General features: G+C 44.6%; 1 protein-coding gene across 2 annotated transcripts in view; it reads left to right on the forward strand.

Annotated features, from left to right (window-relative positions):
• The first annotated feature begins 1,247 nt into the window (after nucleotides 1-1,247).
• NCAN (neurocan) overlaps nucleotides 1,248-12,095 on the forward strand; it is a 151,073-nt gene continuing 140,225 nt past the window's right edge. The window contains exon 1 of one of the 2 annotated variants that reach the window (XM_034442546.3): nucleotides 1,248-1,830. The gene's annotated coding sequence lies outside the window, so the exon portion shown is untranslated. The remainder of the gene's footprint in view (nucleotides 1,831-12,095) is intronic. The other variant, XM_034442545.3, reaches the window with a different exon arrangement.

The raw sequence follows: 12,095 nt of genomic DNA on the forward strand, positions 1-12,095 counted from the left end.
ACAACCCAAACTTCCAGATAAGAAGAAATAGGCATGGTGTGCAATTCTCTTTCTATCTCTCCTCTCAAAAATCTATCTCTCAAAACCATAAAAAAAGCGAAAGTTAGAATATTTCGGACATGTGATGCGACGCCCGAAAAATACGGCATCCTTCGCTTAATCCTCCAAAGAAACATTGAAGGCAAACGAGGTCCAGGCAGAAGATGGCTTCAAAATCTAAAGAGACTGGTTTGGATAAAATTCAGCAGCACTTTTTTCGTGCGGCTGTTGATAAAAATAGGATCGCCAAGATGATCGCCAACGTCCGATGACGGATATGGCACAACAACAAGAAGAAGAATCTCTCCTCCCCCTTATCAATAACTGCTGTATCTGCCCTCCCTTTATCTATCAATCAATCAGAATAGAGCTGGAAGGCACCTTGGAGGTCTTCTAGTCCAACCCCCTGTTCAAGCAGGAGACCCTATCCCAGTGGTGAAATCCAAATTTTTTTACTACTGGTTCTGTGGGTGTGGCTTGGTGGGCGTGGCAGGGGAAGGATACTGCAAAATCTCCATTCCCACCCCACTCCAGGGGAAGGATACTGCAAAATCTCCATTCCCACCCCACTCCAGGGGAAGGATACTGCAAAATCTCCATTCCCACCCCACTCCAGGCGGAGGATACTGCAAAATCTCTATTCCCACCCCACTCCAGGCAGAGGATACTGCAAAATCTCCATTCCCACCCCACTCCAGGGGAAGGATACTGCAAAACCTCCATTCCCACCCCACTCCAGGGGAAGGATACTGCAAAATCTCTATTCCCACCCCACTCCAGGTGAAAGATACTGCAAAATCTCCATTCCCACCCCACTCTGGAGCGGGCCAGCCAGAGGTGGCATTTGCCGGTTCTCCGAACTGCTCAAAATTTCCGCCACCGGTTCTCCAGAACCGGTCAGAACTTGCTGGATTTCATCCCTGCCCTATTTCCCATTTCATCCATTTCATTCATCTCCTATCTGGCTGTCCAGTCTAGATCTAAAACGATCCCATCTGACCCCCACAACCAGTTATCTAACCATTATGGGATGCACCCCTAAACTTTTTTTATTAAAGTCCCCATTGATGGACTTTAAAAGGGGAGGGGGGGAAAGAAATAGGAGATCATTGTCTCTGCCAGCCACCCCTTTCCCACCCCCACCTAGATTTACAGGATGGGGGTGAGCCCACGAGCGCATGCGCCGCTCACCCCCCACCCCCACCCCCATCCCCACCCCCTTCTTGTCTTGCGATGCCGTTTCGCTCCGTCTTTCTGCCGAGGAGCGAGCGGGCAGGTGGGACAAGGCAGGCAGGGCGAGCGGGGAAGGGTCGGAGAGAGCCGGAGGAAGGGGTTGCATCCTGTCTGGCTCTCCCCCCCCCACGCCTCCACACAGACCCCTCCATGGAGAAGCAGGGCGCAGGGAGGGGGGGCCTGCCAACCTCTCTGCAGCTCCCCCCCGGCTGAATCGCGCCGGGTGCCCCCTTTGTTTCCCAAGCTGCTCGCTGGGATTGGCTGCAGACCACCTACCCCCCCTCCCCACAACACACCCCTCTCCCCCCCCTCCTTTGCAGGGGGATGCAACTGATGGGGCTCAGCCCCCTCTGAGCGGGTCGATCGCCCCCACCCACACCTCTTTTTTTTTTAAATAAATTAAAATCTCCCACCCCCTCCCCTTCCTCCGCCTGGGAGCCGGCGGTATTTGAACCCCTGGCGGCGCTCGCCTGGAAGGAAGGAAGGAAGGCAGGCGGGCAGGGGCTGCTTCACCGCGGTGGAAGCCATGCATTCCTGCAGAGTCTGAAGGCGATCCAGGTAAGGGGGCTGCTCTTGGTCGTTTGCCTTTGGGGAAAAAAAAGGTGGGGGGGGGTTTGAGGGGGAAAAAAAAGAGAGAAAGTTCCAACTTGGGGGAGAAAAATGGGGTGGTTTTTTTTTTTTTTTTTTTGACGGACTCTTTTGCTTTTTTTTACCCGCCCGGCTCCGGTTTCTTTTCGGCAGCATCTCTTGGCTGGCTTTAGAAGCGAGCTTTTGTTTTAAGCCCAAACCCGCGCACGCCCCAAGCCGGCTGGACTCTCAGGATGCGCCTTTGCCTTCCGCTGCTCGAGCCTGACAAGGCGCTTCAGGGCGGGAAAAAAACAATGAAAGAAAACCCCAAAACCGAGAGAGTATATATGGTGAGAGAGAGAAGAGAAGAGGGAGGGTGGGGGAGTCTATATTTTGAGGGGAGGGATCTTTTGGCAGATAAGGGGCTGAGGGGAGTAGGGGGGGGTGACCCGGTAGATCGTTTTTTTTTTTGTTAGGTTTGGAACTGTGCCGGGGGATCTGGTCAAGTCAGTTTCACCGCTTTGGAAAGTGACCGGCTGCATTATTGCCCAGCCTCACCAAGACCACCCGAGAATTTCTCTCTCTCTTTTTTTCCCCCCTCCCTTTAGCACTGGGACAAAGAAGTGTTTTATTTATTTATTATTTTTTCATTTTTTAAAAAATGTAGGCTGCCTTTCACCTTTTTAAAAAAAAAAAAACCCATAGAAAAGAAAAGGCTTTTTTGGGGGTGGGTGGGAGGAGGTGGCGAAGAGAAGCAGAGTGGGGGGGTGGAGAGAAGGGAGGTGAAGAGTTCGCAAGAGAGAGAAGGAAGGGGACTCCGCTGAAGTACGTTGACGGCTGCCGGAATTGGAAGATGGAAGGAAGGAAAAAGGGGTGGTGGGGTTTTTTTGTTATTTATTTATTTATTTATTGTGGGTGCCAACTATTTCAATATTTTTTTTTATAGAGGTGCTGTAAGACAGCTGTGGAGTTTTTCGCATGTGGATGGGAACTGTAGTCCGGTGCAGGGGGGGGGGAGAGGCTGAGATTGGGGAAGGAGGTAGGAAGTGTACCCGGCCCCTTTGGGGAAGTCAAGAGGGAGCGGGGCGAAGGCATAGGAAGTGTGAAGGGAGGGCACGTCAAACAGGTGAGCTTCCGACCAAGGGGTTTTACAAAGACACCAAAGGGAAGTCAAAAACCTAGAGAGCAAATACCCTGGGGTATGAACAGCCTGGGGTGCAGGATTTACAAGATAAAGCAGAAGGACAGGAGAGATTCCCATCAAAGTGGGCATTGGAGAAAGAAAAGAAAAAAAAAAAGAACCGATAGAGTAACTGATGGAGACGTTCCGTGAAAAGCGGATAATTAGACGAATGAAGGAATGGTTGAAGAGATTGTCTTGGGTTTGGGTGTTCGGTGGAAGAGAAAATCCCCTTTGACAGAAGGAATGCTAAGACCCTCCAGAGTGGGCAGAGAGTCGGAGTAACACTTGGCTATTATGATTTTATCCTCATTCTCCTCATCGTCCACGAGATGAAAGCCGACCCCTGATCCTTAATGTTTTAATTGCAAAAAAAATAAAAATAATTGCATTACTAAGGAGTGAGTTCCATCCACTTTCCGCTCAGAAATAAGCTGGAGGCTTTCGACAAGATTGTCAGATGAAGTTCCATTTTATGGACACCTTACGATGTGACGGAATGTCGGCAGTCTTGACGGGAACAATATATAGATATATAGATATATTTAAATCCTGGTTTCTACTAAATGGATCTCTGCCATTCTTCCAGGGTGAAGTGGCCATTAATGGGGTGAGAAAGGAAGGCTTAATTTCAACAGTCTAGAGGTGATAAATGGAAAGGGGGGGGGGGCGGGAGAGGAAACGAGGAACAAAGGATGAATCTGCTGAAAATCAGGGCTGTGCAGTAGGGGCCTTTGGCAGAATTTCTACAGGAATTAACCACAGTTGGGTTCAGGGGTTTAGCCTGTAAACCAAGATTTAGGGCTCAGCGTGTTCTTTGAAACCAAGAGTGGTTTGTTCAGTAAACTGTGCCTAAGCAAATGCGGTTGGGCAAGGCGATGAACATATATCTTATTGTGTCATATTGGTTGTAACAACACCCATCAATCAGTCAACCGTACTTTAGTGGATGGTCTGAACCTAACTAGTTTGGATGCATTTATGGTTCAGGATATCGTGTGAATCCTGAAAACTGGATTAAGCAAACCGGGAGTCCATGAAACATGGAGATGTATATATTATTGTGTGGAATGAGCCTTTTTATGTTCTCTGGGGTTTACGCCTCAAAGGCGGAGTGCTGGCAATACGATATGCCCACCAGGGGCTGCCCAGGCTCTCTGGTGCCAAGCAAGGATTGCAAAAAACTGCCCAAGCTGGAAGATAAGCATTAAAACCGAGTGGTGGCTTGTATTAAAACTAGCTTTCTAGCCCAAAGTGGCAAAAAGGTGAATCTGGAACTTCAGTGACTCTGGAGAAAATCAGTGAGATTCCGTTTCTCAGTTGTCTAACAATAGCAACACAACGAGGAGACACAATGGAGAAAACTGGGTGATTTAGCTCCCTTTACTTCTGGGATGCAAAAGAAATTCTGGGTTACAGATTTTTATTTCATTTGGATGGTCTTCTGCAGCTATCTCGGTGTGTGTGTGTGTTGGAAGTTGTGTATGTGTGTGTGTGTGTATTAAAAACACACTCCCAACTTGTCCTTTCTTACTTTATTCAAACAATGGCGTAGTTGCGGTTTTTGTGATTTGAGAACAAGGGTCCTCCCTAGTCCATCCCCAGCTTCTTAGGATATGAGGAACTTTTAGTCTAAAAGGATGAGAATTAGGGTCACATGCCCTGGAATTTGACTTATCTATCTTAAACTACCCCAAATATGTGCAAGGGGCTATGGGATAAGGAGCAAAATTTGTACATGGGCAGAGGTACTCTTTTTCTGCAGGAGTGTTGTGTTTTGCATACCTCAAGACAAAGTTGAAAAAAACTCTCCCAGAGTTGTTGAGGTTAAGCTTCAAGCGTTGTAAATTGCACAAATCTTAAATTTCTTTCAGCGTCCTTGCAAAATGAAACTTTTCTCATGCAATATGATGGGACAGTTAGGAAGGGTTTTTTTCAAAATTCTGTCCTGCTGCTGCTAATACTGGTAGTCCCTGACTTACGACCACAACGGAGCCCAAACTTTCTGGGGCTAAGCAAGACAGCTGCTAAGTGAGTTTTGCACCCGTTTTACGACCTCTCTCGCCACAGGTAAGCGAATCGCTGCCGTGGTGAAGTCAGTAAAAAGGTTGCTAAGTGAATCCGGCTTCCCCGTTGACTTGGCTTGTAAGAAGGTTTACTGATGGCTGTCACATGACCCCCCCCCCAGGACACTTGCCACCGTCGTAAATATGAACCAGTTGCCAAGCATCCAAATTCTGATCACTTGACCGCAGGGAAGTTGCCATGGTTGTGTGAAAAACAGTCTAAAGTCACTTTTGTCAGTGGTGGTGTAACTTCAAATGGTCACTAAACGAACTGTTGAAACTAGAGGACTACCTGCATTTTACAATTTCCATATGGCACCTGGGGATATAGGTAGAGTATCCAAGCGTGTTTCTTCTCATCTGTTGCACAAGTGTGGAGTTTTGCATTTGGGAAGTGTTTGTCTGTGAAATTTATTTCCACTAAGAGTGACAGGTTCCCAATTTGACTACAGTGTGGTATGAATGAATGAGCCATATTTTAAGTCTCATCTACCTGTGAGGAGAGAAATTTACCGTCTTGAATTTTATGGAGGGAAGACAGAATTGTAAAAGATAAGATAGGTAGCCTTTCGATGAGAAATGAATAAATTGTTTGCCAACACAAACTGCGTGATTCTACAATATCCGCCTTGGGTTAAACAAAAAATAAAAATAAAAAATACCAATTTTGCTATGCTAAAACAATATTATTGCAACAACATTGTTCTGTTAATTAGCCCCTAATTGCTGCTTGTTTTCTATATGGCTGTTTGCAAAATTAATTAAAGGAAATAAAAAGCTAAACAAATTTGGGAAGGGAGCTACATTTATCAACTGCTACTAGATATAATAGCTACATGAAACCTCTACGTCAGATGCTCTGTATTTTAATACCAGTTCCCTGAAATGGGCGGGATTTAAATACACCTTAGATGAAAAGAACAAGATTTCAGGGTTAACGGAACATTATTACTATGATCAGAAAAGAGACTGGAGCCAAACAAGGAAAACATTGGATTCTTAATATGATGACCTGGTTCACACAACCAGCTGAAACATAAATGACTGTAGCCTTTTGAACTTTGTCATGTATGGATATGCATCGAGCCATAGCATTCTTGACAGGACAAATCTTAAACTTGATAGGAGCCTTGATAGTACAGTGGTTTAGTGTACCCTGTTATTAACACAGCTGCCTGCAATTTACTGCTGGTTCGAATCTCTCCAAGGCTCAAGGTTGACTCAGCCTTCCATCCTTTCTAAGGTAGGTGAAATGAGGACCCAGTTTGTGGGGGCAATAAGCTGACTTTGTATAAAATATACAAAAGTATGAAGGCTATTGCTTAACGCACTGTAAGCCGCCCTGAGTCTCCTGAGAAGGGTGGCATATAAATCAAATTAAAAAAAAACAAAAACAAAAACTAATGGAGCCCCTATTAACATCTAGCTCTAAATGAATTCAAATAGACAAATGGCCATCGGGAATGCTCTGTTGAATCTCTGGAGAAATTCAGGAAGGATTTGGCTGCCCACATTTGCAACATTAAGAGATTCTTGAAGGGCTCTTCTTCTTGTAGCCTTAAGGAGCCCCGGTGGCGCAGCAGACTAAAGCACTGTTATTAACATCAGCTGCCTGCAATTACTGCAAGTTCAAATCTCACCAGGCTCAAGGTTGACTTAGCCTTCCATCCTTTCTAAGGTAGGTAAATTGAGGACCCAGTTTGTGGGGGCAATAAGCTGACTTTGTATAAATATACAAAAGGATGAAGGCTATTGCTTAACGCATTGTAAGCCTGAGTCTCTGGAGAAGGGCGGCATATAACTCAAACAAACAAACAAAAAGAATAGCTTAGCAATTGCTTGAAAAAGAAGTCAGTACAGGTAGTCCTCGACTTACAACAGTTCATTTAGTGACCATTCGAAGTTACAACATCACTGAAAAAAGTGACTTATGGCCGTTTTTCACACTTAACGGCCATTGAAGCATCCTCATGGTCACATGATCAAAATTGAGATGTTTGGCAACTGACTCATATTTATGACGGTTGCAGGGTCCCAGGGTCCTTTTGCGACCTTCTGACAAGCAAAGTCAACGGGGAAACCAGTTTAAATTTGCAACATCTTATTAGTTTACCAATCGCAACGATTCGCTTTTAACGGCTATGGCAAGAAAAGTCGTTAAACTGAGCCAAACTCACTTAACCGATGTTTTACTTAGCATCAAAAACGTTTGGGCTCAAGTGTGGTCGTAAGTCAAGGACTACCCGTATTTCAAAGATGGATCTGTTCGCAGCAGAAAACTTAAAACGGTGAATATAGGTTATCTTTCTCCTGTTGATCTCTCTCCCCTCTCCAGTGGTGGGTTCCTCCCGGTTCGGCCCGGTTCCACCGAGCCGTTAGCGATGACAATATGATGTTACCGAACCGGTTCTGCCTCCCCTGCCCCCCCGCCTTCCCCCCCCCCATGTTATTCTTACCTTTTATTTGACCCCCACCCCCAATCTATTGCTGCCTCCTGAGTCCCAGCTGATCGGCTAGAAGGAAAAAAACTGTTTAAACTCTTGCCACAGGGCTTCAAAGGGCCGCTCTACAGCTGATCAGTGTTAAAAGGCAATGTGGTGGTAGACCAGTGCCTCCAAAAACAAATGAGTAGACCGGTACAGCTCTGCAAGCAGTTAAAAGCCTGGTAGACCAGTACCTCTGCTAAATCCTAAAGAATTGTCACATGACCATCAAGCCATGCCCACAAAATAAGCCACGCCCACAGAACCGGTAGTAAAAAAATTTAGAACCCACCCCTGCCCCTATATAGATGAGGAACAGGCAATTTCAGTTGATACAGTTAGTCCTCCACTTACGACCACAATCGAGCCCAACTTTTGTGTTGTTAGGTGAGACATTTCTTACGTGAGTTTGGCCCCATTTTACGACTTTTCTTGTCTTGCCTGTCAAGTGAACCACTGCAGTTGAGAAGTTAGTAAGCCAGCTGGTAAGTGAATCTGGCTCCCCCCACCATCCGCCATGGGCTTCGCTTGTCGGAAAGTCACAAAAAGGGAATCACATGACCTTGGGACACTGCGACGGTCATCCATGTGAACCAGTGGCCAAGAGTTCTGAATTTTGATTCACATCTGTCACAACTGTGAAAAGCGGTCATAAGACACATTTTTCAGTGCTGTTACAACTTTGAACGGTCACTAAACAAACCGTTGTAAGTTGAGGACTACTTGTATTTTCAATTCCCCCCCAACAACAAAAAAAAGTTGGTGAACATCAGCTCTTCTCCCCTTATTTGCATCCTAACCTTTCCTTCCTCAGCTTAAAGACGCTGAGGAAACCACGGAATTTCAAAAGCAGATGGTTCCGGACATTCGGACCCTTGTCCTAAACCAGGACTTCTAGAATAACAAACCACCAAAGGTTCTGGCTGGGTAAACCCAACATTTTAAAAGCACAATGGCTTGGTCCACACAGACATTGAGCTTGGAGTGGTAAAGGGAGAAAACCCAGAGCAGCTATGCCATAGACATAGACGTGGAGATACGCACGATACGCAGTTGCGAATGCTCTTTGTATACATAATTTTATATTTATTTGTTTGTTTGTTTGTTTTGTCATGTTTATGTAGTGTATATTGGAGGTGGTGACCCTTTGAGAGCTGTATGCAATGAAATTTCATTTTAATGTATGCCAATTAGTATACATTCAAAGTGACAATAAAGTTATTATTCTATTCTATTCTATTCTATTCTATTCTATTCTATTCTATTCTATTCTATTCTATTCCATATTTGATTTCATTCTATATTCTATTCTATTCTATTCTATTCTATTCTATTCTATTCTATATTCTATTTCATTCTATATTCTATTCTATTTCAATATTCTCTTCTATATTCTATTTCATTCTATATTCTATTCTATTCTATTTCAATATTCTATTCTATTCTATATTCTATTTTATTCTATTTCAATATTCTATCCTTTTCTGTTTCAATATTTTATTCTATATTCTATTCTACTTCAATATTCTATTCTATATTCTATTTCATTCTATATTCTATTCTACTGTATTCTATTTCAATATTATATTCTATTCTGTATTCTATTCTATTTCAATATTCTATTCTATATTCTATTTCATTCTATATCCTATCCTATCCTAATTCTATTCTATGTGCAGGTCCAGTGAAAAATGGTTTAGAATGGTTTAGCCTTGGGAACTTGAAGCTCTGCTGGCTGCGGAATTCCAAGAGTTGAAGAAATCCACATGTGTTCAAGTTCCCAAGGCTGAGAAACACTGGTTTAGGAAACACACGGGGGCTGCATTAGCATAATACAGAGAACCAGGTTAGCTGAAAACCAAGAGACCCCATTCGTACAAACATCAACTTGGATTGCACAGCTTTGTGGCTTGCGCTGGTATGCGAATCCATTGGGTTATTGATCGACGGATCATGCCAAAGAACCCAGGACACGGTTTAATTTAGCAACCAGGGTGAGAAGCCTGGGTGCCAGAATGCAGCTGTTGATCGGGAGATTCGGGGGAGGCTACTTTGCTTTTGATTACATCATATTTTAAATCTAGATTTCAAATTGCTCATATGCCACAGTTAGTCCTAACGCAAAGATGATATTGCTCTCAGTAAGATAGGAGAGTAAATCTGTTGCAACCAGCCTCATTCTGGGTTGCCATTTCTTCACCTCCCCAGCTAGCGTGTGTGTTTTTCTTTAAATTATCAGATCGCTATTTCTGCTGTTCTGCTCCAGTGCCTGCACTGTGAACAAAGCTCACTCTCCCAGGTTCATTCTCCCAGTAAGGCTTTTGTTAAAGAGCAAAAGGTTCCTTCCTATTTGCTGCTACTGTTTTTTTTTTAGGTCCTGCGTAATGAACTTCTGATGGGGCAGATTCAACCAGAATAGAGCTGGAAGGCACCTTAAAGGTCTTCTAGTCCAACCCCCTGCTCAAACAGGAGTCCCTCTACCCTTTCAGACAGTCCAGTCTTTTCCTAAAAACCTCCAGTGATGAAGCATCTATAACTTCTGGAGGCAAGTCATTCATTCCATTGGATAATTGTCCTCACTGTTAGGAAGTTTCTCCTTAATTCCAGGTTTGCTTTTCTCCTTGATTAGTTTCTATCCATTGTTTCTTGTCTGGCCTTCTGGCGCCTTGGAAGATAAGTTGCCTGAAACAATGTGCATCCCTCATCTCTTTTCATTAGATAAGGTGTATAAGATTAAGATAAACCTTTATTGTCAAATATGAAAATAAATAAATAAATAAAATTGTCATTTTTTACTGTGAGCACACTGGCACACATTAAAAATGAAATTCTGTTGCCTGCTCTCAAAAGAAAGTATACATCTATCCATATACGTATATAACACACATAGTATACGCCTGCTTTATACTCACATATATACCTATGTGTGTGTGTGTGTGTGTGTGTGTGTGTGTGTATGTAGATAGATAATGTTCTGACCTAGGCTCCCTTAAAAAGCAGGAAGCTCCCGTCAAAACCTCTTTTATTTACACGACTGTGAGTCCTTTCATTCAGTCATCAAGGCTTGTTCAAACAGTTTTTCAAAGAAATATTTATCAACGCTGACCTTATCTTATTTGGAAAGCTGCCAGGTAACTACCGTAGTTTCCAAACGCAGTACAAGGCAAAACTTGGTACAGAGTCTCTCAGAGTCACGGAACAAATGAATTGTTTCCTGCAAAAGCCCACTCCCCGTTTGCTCCTCTTTTGTTTGCTATGGGAGGGGCCAATCACCTCCAAGGTGTGGCTTTACTCCCAAGTCAACCCTGCTTTCTGAGTTGTTCTTGTTTTCTGGCAGCTCTGCACATGCGCACACTGGGAACGGGCTCCAGCTGTTCCTCTGCCTCACTGCTGTCTAGCTCCCTCTCTGCCTCCAATGCAGAGCCCTCATCTGAGCTTTCCCCAGCTCCCAGGACTGGCCCATATTCCTCCCCAACCTTCCTACTGTCTGACTCTGGTGCCAGCTCTGCTGACTACCGGCGGGCCACAACAGATAGATAGATAGATAGATAGATAGATAGATAGATAGATAGATAGGTAGGTAGGTAGGTAGGTAGGTAGATCGATCGATCGATCAGTGGTGGGTTCCTCCTGGTACGGCCCGGTTTGGCCGAGCCGGTAGTGGTGACGATATGATGTCACCAAACCGGTTCTCTTTGTTCGGGAGCTGGGCCCTCCCGCTCCGCCTGCGTTCTTCTTACCTTTTATTTGGCCCCGCCCCCAATCTATTCGCTGTCTCCCGAGTCCCAGCTGATGGCTAGAAGGAAAAAAACTGTTTAAACTCTTGCCGCGGGGCTTCAAAGGGCCGCCCTACAGCTGATCAGTGTGAAAAGGCACTGTGGTGGTAAACCGGTGCCTCCAAAAATGAATGGGTAGACCAGGACTCTCCAAGAACAAATGGGTAGACCGGTACAGCTCTGCAAGCAGTTAAAAGCCTGGTAGACCAGTACCTCTGCTAAATCCTAAAGAATTGTCACATGACCACCAAGCCACGCCCACAAAATAAGCCACGCCCACAGAAGCGGTAGTAAAAAAATTTAGAACCCACCCCTGAGATGATAGATAGATAGATAGATAGATAGATAGATAGATAGATAGATAGAATGATAGACAGACAGGCAGACAGACAATGGATGTCCTGCTTCAGAGAGTGAGCGAGAGAGAGAGAGACAGACAGACAGACAGACAGACAATCTGGATGTCCTGCTTCAGAGAGTGAGCGAGAGAGAGAGAGAGAGACAGACAGACAGACAGACAATCTGGATGTCCTGCTTCAGAGATAGATAGATAGAAGGGAATGAACTACCAATAATCTTTTTTGTTGTCCCCACCACTCTTCATTCTCAGTGAAGGATTTCTTCTTTGAAATAAATTGCATGGGGTTTTCACGCATGGCCTCTGAGGAGATGAAGAGGCATCGCTCAGTCCATCAAATAGCCCTCTCCCTTTTAAGTCACCTTTCCCAGGTAACATCAGAGGAGCAAATGC

Source organism: Pantherophis guttatus, chromosome 1 (genome assembly GCF_059756535.1).
Source record: "Pantherophis guttatus breed Tessera chromosome 1, ASM5975653v1, whole genome shotgun sequence".
NCBI classification, from domain to species: Eukaryota; Metazoa; Chordata; class Lepidosauria; order Squamata; family Colubridae; genus Pantherophis; species Pantherophis guttatus.